This window comes from Lolium perenne, chromosome 1 (assembly GCF_019359855.2).
Source record: "Lolium perenne isolate Kyuss_39 chromosome 1, Kyuss_2.0, whole genome shotgun sequence".
In the NCBI taxonomy this organism is placed as follows: Eukaryota; Viridiplantae; Streptophyta; class Magnoliopsida; order Poales; family Poaceae; genus Lolium; species Lolium perenne.
In genome coordinates, this window is record NC_067244.2 from 110937221 (window position 1) to 110946924 (window position 9704).

At 43.4% G+C, this 9704-nt stretch overlaps 1 long non-coding RNA gene across 1 annotated transcript; it reads left to right on the forward strand.

The window, feature by feature from the left end:
- Positions 1 to 2419: 2419 nt before the first annotated feature.
- Positions 2420 to 4236, forward strand: LOC139830907 (uncharacterized). The gene is made up of 2 exons (XR_011744432.1): positions 2420 to 2657; positions 3987 to 4236. It is a non-coding gene; the product is annotated as an uncharacterized lncRNA (long non-coding RNA).
- The last annotated feature ends 5468 nt before the right edge of the window (positions 4237 to 9704 follow it).

Sequence of the window (9704 nt, forward strand, 5' to 3'; positions counted from 1 at the left end):
TATTGTAATCCTGTTGTAATGTTACCGCTCGTGTTAATTCCTCTGGCATCACGCGTGTGATTTGTCGCGCACGTCATGTCGGAGGGCGTCTCCGAATCGATATCGTGCGGATTTCGGCGGGATCGCTGGGATCCTCGTGGTACCGGTTCCGGGGCGTCACAAGTTGGTATTAGAGCTCAGGTTGACGGTACCCCACTAGTCCAGCCTATAGGATAACCTTGCCAACGGTCGTTGAGTTTAGAGCGTCCAAAACTATTTTCTAAAATTCGTTGGATAGATCTGGTTAGCTCTGAATTTTCTCCTTACCTATATTCTTTCTCCTCTTACCTTTGCGAGTTTTGATTCTTCTCTTATCTTCTTCTCCGAGTCTTAGGTTCCGACGTGGGTTGGACGATCTTTGCCCCTCACCTGTTAGGTCCGATCTTCGGAGGATCTCAGCAGAAGCTCATCATCAACAGCGGAACAACAACTTCTTGTTAGTGGTGTCGCCAATCAACATGGAGCAACAATTCTTGTTAGTGGTGTCGAGGAGATCAACACGTCGTCTGAAGACCCGATAGTTCACCTCTCTCCCCCGTACCTTGAGGTGGAACCTCGGGGCGAGGTTCCTTGTTAGTGGTGTCGATTGTAACGGCCCAGGGTAGTATCCCATATTAGATTTGTTTGTGCTTTCCTTTTATGCATCATCATGCATCATGCATCCTATCATTCACAAGATTTTATTAAATCAAAATTATTTCTTCAATAAAAACTATTTGTGTTTCCCTCTCATATGGTTTTATAATAAACCTCCCCCCTCTATTTCTCTTAACAAAACCCTAACAATCAAAACTATATTAATAAATAAAACTATTTCAAATGTTTCACAGTTTTAAAAATGGTTTGGTTTTGTTTGGTTTTGTTTTCAAATACCAAAACAGTTTTGAAAATAAGAGAGAAAAGAAAAGGATTTTCAAAATCAAACCCTAACCCCTCCAACCAGGCCTCCCTCTTTTTACCCTCTCTTCCGGCGGCCCAACTACTTCCCCTCCTCCCTGGCCCGTCTCCCTTTTTCTCTTCCCCCTTCTTCCTTCGGCCTGGCAGCCCAGCACCGAAGCGGTACGTTGCTTTTTCCGTGGTCGTCGTCCTCGCTTTCCAGCTCGGCACGCACGACGCGTGAGGCCGTGGTCCTCCACCACCGACGCCCTCCACCACGTGATCCCCCTCTCCTTATCTCCCTCTCCAGAACCCTAGCTCGCCTCTCCTCTTCCTCCCTCTAGCCGCCGCCACTCCCTCCTCTTTTCCTCATCTTCCCTCTTCTCTCTGTGAGCAACGAACCCGGGCAGCACCTCACAGCTCCACCTCGCCGGTGCTACAAGCTACCCCGAGCGACGCCGCCACCGTCAATCGAACCGCCTCGGCATCCTCTACCTCCCTCTGCAAGGAATCGAGCCGAAGCTTCCCCAATCGCCGCCGATGACCTCGTTCCCCAACCCCGGCCGCCGGCGTTTCTCTCCGAATTCGGCCGCCACGGCCCTCCTCTGCCTTCATCGACCTCTCCATCGTCTTCTCGGTAAACGTCCGCATCCCCTCGACCTCCTCTCCCTTCTTTTCGCTTCCGGTTTCCTCTTATTCACCGTGTGCCGCCGCCTTCCTCCGCAGTCGTCGCTGCCGGCTAAGTTACGGTGGTCCCCCGACGTCGCCGCTGCCTCCTTGTGACCCGCGCAGGCGAGACGCGTCGAACGCGCCTCCTCCTGCTCCCTGGAACACGCCACCTCGTCCGCGCCCTTCATCGCCGTGCCGCGGTGACCGCGTCGCCGAGAACGCGCGCGGCAAGCCCCTGCGTCGAACACCCTCCGTGCGGCACAGACAAGCTTCGCCATGTCATCCGCCACCTCGACCTCCCGGCCCCACCTGCCAGCGCCTCGGGCTAGATCCCGTGTTGGTGAGAAAACGCGTCTCAGATCTAGATCTGGCATCTTTGCATCAAGGCCCCTGCCTGTTTCTTTCTCTGAACCCGCAGCCCCTGCCTGTGTCTGTTTTTGAGAAAACACCCTGCATGTCTGTAAAGTAACCCGGGGTCCTTCCCCCGACCGAAAATGATTTTCGGGTCCTTCCCCAATTAAAAATAAACCCTGTTTTACTATTTTAACTAATAAAAACTAAGCTGCTAATAACTTTTAATTGGTAACTCGAAATTAAAAGTGTTGTATATGAATTTTGATCAGAAAAATGCACTGAACATGAATATGCTATCCATTCATCTGTTTGCATCTCGCATCATGTCACGCGTTGATAGTTGTGCATTTCCACCTCACATATATGCGGAGTATTTCGGAATTCCAACTAGGTTTTCCCCGCTCCGTTTAATATTGAAGTAGCTCACCCCTGCCATGTTATGCCATGCTATTCAACCCTTAACTTTGCTGGTAGAAAATGCAACTCCAACCTAATTTGTTTGTCCGGGGTTCCGACTCCGATTAAATTGGATAAGATGCATTGCACCATCTATGCCATGTCATGCATATCATCATGAACATGCTGGATCTTCTTTATCCGTAGTAGTAAGACTTGCATACGTTGTGTGTTCCAGCATCTGCTTCTTCCCAGATAGGATCGCGAAGTGGTGTGGTGAGATACGACAAGTTCTCTGGATGTTCCTCGGCGAGCTTTAACAGGCAAGCATTTTCCCTTATACTCCTGTCCCTGCAGGAGTCGCTCACCTATTTTATTTTGCCTTCTCCCTCATGCTATCCTTAAGTTGCGTTCTTGTCACGTGTCCCTTCCACTTGTTACCTCAAGCAGCCTATATTGACTCCACCAACCACCTACAGCTATTGTTTGGTTATCGGGTCTGCCTTGCGAGTCGTAGTGCATGCTAGTGCTGTTTTATCTCGTTACCGTTACTGTTATCTTATCGGGATATGTTGGGTTGTTGGGAGGTTATCACATGCTATATCAGTTGATGGAGATACACATGTTTTACTTATTTGTTAACAACTAAAATTGTAAGCAGAGGCATCTGTGAGCCCCTTTGCGAAAGCATCGGAACTTTGACTTGCTAATGTCCCCTAGGACCCGAGTTCTTGTTATCTGTTCCGAGATTGAGCGCTCTACCCATGCGTGGGGATTCACTGGGACCCCCCTCACCCATTACCTTTTCTCGAGTTAGTTGAAAAGGGGGCCACAACCTTGGTTTTATTTGGTGCACACATATTTATTACTGTTGCCTTCGGGTGTTTACTTCCTGTTGCCTTCGGGTGGTTTATTTCTGTACTGCACTGCATAATTGCTAGACGACTTATCTAGTGCTTGGCCGTTAGTGCCCGCCTAGACGCCTAGGCAACCTCTGAGTCCGTCTCGGAGTACGGCCGAACTTCGTCACGGGTAGCTTAGTTGGGTGGCCCCCCTAGACTTTCTTGTTGAACTGGGAACGGTCTTGTTGTGAGACATCGCCTGTAAGAAGCGGGTCGAGCATGCGTATGGTTACATTTGGGCAACCCCTGCAGGGTGTACATCTTATCGATAAGCCGTGTCCGCGGTTATGGACGACTTGGAATTGTATAGCTTGATCATAGAACAACTTACACCGTTATCTTATTGCTAATAATCTGATAATAACTTGCGTAGTAATATAGCCTTACTACAACCGTTACCCAATAAAACTTGTCCACCGTTGAGTGCCTTTTACATTGCCTCTTCGCAATTGTTGGAGGGGATATGTGTAATCGGCTGGGTTATGTTTGTGTAGTATTTTATCTGTTACCTTATGCGCTCTCTCACCTTCTCTGATTAGACGAATGTTGTAGAGTGTCTCTATAGGTTTTTAGTGCTTGCGCTGCCGCTTAACTACACCATATTGCATATGATGTTCCTCTTGCGTCCTCTAAGTCCCCTGCGTGCCTCAAGTACAAAGGACGACTGGTTGACGAATGCTTATACGTCTTGAAGTGTTGTTAAGTATGAACCCGTACTTATTGCTGCTTCTACGGGATATAACCGGGCAGGTATGAAGATATGTTCGATGAAGACGACGTTAGCAAGGTTACCCTTCCGGCTTGGCCTGGGCAGGGTTATGGACGCCACTGGTTATCTTCAGGACTCTTAGTCCAATTTGTATCTTGTCCGTACTCGGACGTATTCGATCTTCTGTATGATTTGGATCTTTGTATGTATCTATTTGTATCTTGACTCGTTGGAGTCGTTGTTGTAATATATGTATCTTGTGGGATCTATTGTAATCCTGTTGTAATGTTACCGCTCGTGTTAATTCCTCTGGTATCACGCGTGTGATTTGTTGCGCACGTCGTGTCGGAGGGCGTCTCCGAATCGATATCGTGCGGATTTCGGCGGGATCGCTGGGATCCTCATGGTACCGGTTCCGGGGCGTCACACAAGGTTATTTGAAGCAAACACAAGTATGAACTGGTACAGCAAAACTTACATAAAAACATATCGCAAGCATTATAAGACTCTACACTGTCTTCCTTGTTGTTCAAACCCTTACTAGAAAATATCTAGACCTTAGAGAGACCAATCATGCAAACCAAATTTTAGCAAGCTCTAGGTATTTCTTCACTAATAGGTGCAAAGTATATGTTGCAAGAGCTTAAACATGAGCACAACAATTGCCAAGTATCACATTATCCAAGACATTATACCAATTACCACATGTAGCATTTTCTGTTTCCAACCATATAACAATTAACGAAGCAGTTTCAACCTTCACCATGAACATTATGAGTAAAGCTAAGGACATATTTGTCCATATGCAACAGCGGAGCGTGTCTCTCTCCCACACAATGAATGCTAGGATCCAACTTTATTCAAACAAAACAAAAACAAAAACAAACAGACGCTCCAAGTAAAGCACATAAGATGTGACGGAATAAAAATATAGTTTCACTAGAGGAACCTGATAATGTTGTCGATGAAGAAGGGGATGCCTTGGGCATCCCCAAGCTTAGATGCTTGAGTCTTCTTGAAATATGCAGGGATGAACCACCGGGGAATCCCCAAGCTTAGAGCTTTCACTCTCCTCGATCATATTGTATCATCCTCCTCTCTTGATCCTTGAAAACTTCCTCCACACCAGACTCAAAACAACTCATTAGAGGGTTAGTGCATAATCAAAATTCACATGTTCAGAGGTGACATAATCATTCTTAATACTTCTGGACATTGCACAAAGCTACTGAAAGTTAATGGAATAAAGAAATCCATCAAGCATAGCAAAACAGGCAATGCGAAATAAAAGGCAGAATCTGTCAAAACAGAACAGTCCGTAAAGACAAATTTTTTAGGTGCAACATGACTTGCTCAGATGAAAATGCTCAAATTGAATGACAGTTGTGTACATATCTGTGGTTCACTCACGTAAATTGGCAGATTTTTCTGAGTTACCTACAGAGACTACTGCTCAAATTCGTGACAGCAAGAAATCTGTTTCTGCGCAGTAATCCAAATCTAGTATGAACCTTACTATCAACGACTTTACTTGGCACAACAATGCAAAAAAATTAAGATAAGGAGAGGTTGCTACAGTAGTAACAACTTCCAAGACTCAAATATAAAACAAAAGTGCAGAAGTAAAATCATGGGTTGTCTCCCATAAGCGCTTTTCTTTAACGCCTTTCAGCTAGGCGCAGAAAGTGTGAATCAAGTAACATCAAGAGATGAAGCATCAACATCATAATTTGTTCTAATGATAGAATCAAAAGGTAACTTCATTCTATTTCTAGGGAAGTGTTCCATACCTTTCTTGAGAGGAAATTGATATTTAATATTACCTTCCTTCATATCAATAATAGCACCAACAGTTCGAAGAAAAGGTCTTCCCAATATAATGGGACAAGATGCATTGCATTCAATATCCAAGACAACAAAATCAACGGGGACAAGGTTATTGTTAACCGTAATGCGAACATTATCAATCCTCCCCAAAGGTTTCTTTGTAGAGTTATCAGCAAGATTAACATCCAAATAACAATTTTTCAATGGTGGCAAGTCAAGCATATTATAGATATTACTAGGCATAACGGAAATACTTGCACCAAGATCACATAAAGCATTGCAATCAAAATCACTGACCTTCATCTTAATGATGGGCTCCCAACCATCCTCTAACTTCCTAGGAACAGAAGTTTCGCGATTTAGTTTCTCTTCTCTAGCTTTTATGAGAGCATTTGTAATATGTTTCGTAAAGGCCAAATTTATAGCACTAGCATCAGGACTTTTAGCAAGTTTTTGTAAGAACTTTATAACTTCAGAGATGTGACAATCATCAAAATCTAAACCATTATGATCTAAAGCAATGGGATCATTGTCCCCAACATTAGAAAAAAATTCAACAGTTTTATCACGAGCAATTTCAGCAGTTTTAGCAGTTTCAGGCAGCTTTTCACGCTTTGCATTAGGAGTAGAAACATTGCCAACACCAATTATTTTACCGTTGATAGTAGGAGGTGTAGCAACATGTGAAGAATTAGCATTACTAATGGTGGTAATAGTCCAAACTTTAGTTATATTATCCTCTTTAGCATTTTCTTCTTTTTCCCACCTAGCACGCAATTCGGCCATCAATCTTATATTATCGTTAATTCTAACTTGGATGGCATTTTCTGTAGCAAATGACTTAATATCTTTATTTTCATTAGGCATAACTTTCGATTTCAAAAGATTAACATCAGCAGCAAGACTATCAACTTTAGAAGCAAGTATATCAATTTTCCCAAGCTTTTCTTCAACAGATTTGTTAAAAGCAGTTTGTGTACTAATAAATTCTTTAAGCATGGCTTCAAGTCCAGGGGGCACATTCCTATTATTGTTGTAAGAATTCCCATAAGAATTACCATAACCATTACTATTATTATAAGGATATGGCCTATAGTTGTTACTAGAATTGTTCCGATAAGCATTGTTGTTGAAATTATTATTTTTAATGAAGTTCACATCAACATGTTCTTCTTGGGCAACCAATGAAGCTAACGGAACATTATTAGGATCAACATTAGTCCTACCATTCACAAGCATAGACATAATAGCATCAATTTTATCACTCAAGGAGGAGGTTTCTTCGACAGAATTTACCTTCTTACCTTGTGGAGCTCTTTCCGTGTGCCATTCAGAGTAATTAATCATCATATTATCAAGGAGCTTTGTTGCGGCACCTAGAGTGATGGACATAAAAGTACCTCCAGCAGCTGAATCCAATAAGTTCCGTGAAGAAAAATTCAATCCTGCATAGAAGGTTTGGATGATCATCCAAGTAGTCAGTCCATGGGTTGGGCAATTTTTAACCAAAGATTTCATTCTTTCCCATGCTTGGGCAACATGCTCATTATCCAATTGTTTAAAATTCATTATGCTACTTCTCAAATATATAATTTTAGCAGGAGGATAATATCTACCAATAAAAGAATCCTTACATTTAGTCCATGAATCAATACTATTCTTAGGCAAAGATAGCAACCAATCTTTAGCTCTTCCTCTTAATGAGAAAGGAAACAATTTTAATTTTATAATGTCACCATCTACATCCTTATAATTTTGCATTTCACAAAGTTCAACAAAATTATTTAGATGGGCAGCAGCATCATCATCAGAACTAACACCAGAAAATTGCTCTCTCATAACAAGATTTAGTAAAGCAGGTTTAATTTCAAAAAATTCTGCTGTAGTAGCAGGTGGAGCAATAGGTGTGCATAAAAAATCATTATTATTTGTGTTTGTGAAGTCACACAACTTAGTATTTTCAGGAGTACCCATTTTAGCAGCAGTAAATAAAGCAAACTAGATAAAATAAATGCGAGTAACTAATTTTTGTGTGTTTTTAATATGGAGAACGCAAACAAGATAACAATTAAAGTAAAGCTAGCAACTAATTTTTTTGTGTTTTGATATAATGCAGCAAACAAAGAAGTAAATAAAATAAAGCAAGATAAAAAACAAAGTAAAGAGATTGGAAGTGGAGACTCCCCTTGCAGCGTGTCTTGATCTCCCCGGCAACGGCGCCAGAAATTTATTTGCTGGCGTGCAGTTGACGTGGGAGTTAGAAATCTCTGTGATGTAATTTCCGTTCGATCCCCGGCAACGGCGCCAGAAATTTAGCTTGACACGCGTACAGCACGCGACCGTTGGGAACCCCAAGTGGAAGGTGTGATGCGTACAGCAGTAAGTTTCCCTAAGTAAGAAACCAAGGTTTATCGAACCAGTAGGAGCCAAGAAGCACGTTGAAGGTTGATGGCGGCGGAGTGTAGTGCGGCGCAACACCAGGGCTTCCGGCGCCAACGTGGAACCTGCACAACACAATCAAGATACTTTGCCCCAACGTGACAGTGAGGTTGTCAATCTCACCGGCTTGCTGTAACAAAGGATTAGCTGTATAGTGTGGATGATGATGTTTGCAGAAAGCAGTGGAACGAGTATTGCAGTAGATTGTATTCGATGTAAAAGAATGGACCGGGGTCCATAGTTCACTAGTGGTGTCTCTCCCATAAGAAATTGCATGTTGGGTGAACAAATTACAGTTGGGCAATTGACAAATAAAGAGGGCATGACCATGCACATACATGATATGATGAGTATTGTGAGATTTAATTGGGCATTACGACAAAGTACATAGACCGCTATCCAGCATGCATCTATGCCTAAAAAGTCCACCTTCAGGTTATCATCCGAACCCCTTCCAGTATTAAGTTGCAAACAACAGACAATTGCATTAAGTATGGTGCGTAATGTAATCAACAAATACATCCTTAGACATAGCATTTATGTTTTATCCCTAGTGGCAACAACACATCCACAACCTTAGAACTTTCACATCCTTGTCCTGCATTTAATGGAGGCATGAACCCACTATCGAGCATAAATACTCCCTCTTGGAGTTACAAGTAACGACTTGGCCAGAGCCTCTACTAATAACGGAGAGCATGCAAGATCATAAACAACACATAGATGATAGATTGATAATCAACATAACATAGCATTCATTATTCATCGGATCCCAACAAACGCAACATATAGCATTACAAATAGATGATCTTGATCATGTTAGACAGCTCACAAGATCCAACAATGATAGCACAATTAGGAGAAGACGACCATCTAGCTACTGCTATGGACCCATAGTCCAGGGGTGAACTACTCACACATCACTCCGGAGGCGACCATGGCGGTGAAGAGTCCTCCGGGAGATGATTCCCCTCCCCGGCAGGGTGCGGGAGGCGATCTCCTGAATCCCCCGAGATGGGATTGGCGGTGGCGGCGTCTCTGGAAGGTTTTCCATATCGTGGCTCTCGGTACTGGAGTTATTCTCGACGAAGGCTTATGTAGGCAGAAGGGTAGGTCAGGGGGCGCCACGAGGGCCCCACACGCTAGGGCCGCGCGGCCCAAGCCCTGGCCGCGCTGCCCTGTTGTGTGGGCGCCTCGTCGCCCCACTTCGTTTCCCTTTCGGACTTCTGGAAGCTTCGTGGAAAAATAAGATCCTGGGCGTTGATTTCGTCCAATTCCGAGAATATTTCCTTACTAGGATTTCTGAAACCAAAAAAGCAGAAAACAACAACTGGCTCTTCGGCATCTTGTTAATAGGTTAGTGCCGGAAAATGCATAAATATGACATAAAGTGTGTATAAAACATGTAGGTATTGTCATAAAACAAGCATGGAACATAAGAAATTATCGATACGTTGGAGACGTATCACAAAGAGATCGAGAAATCTTGAACT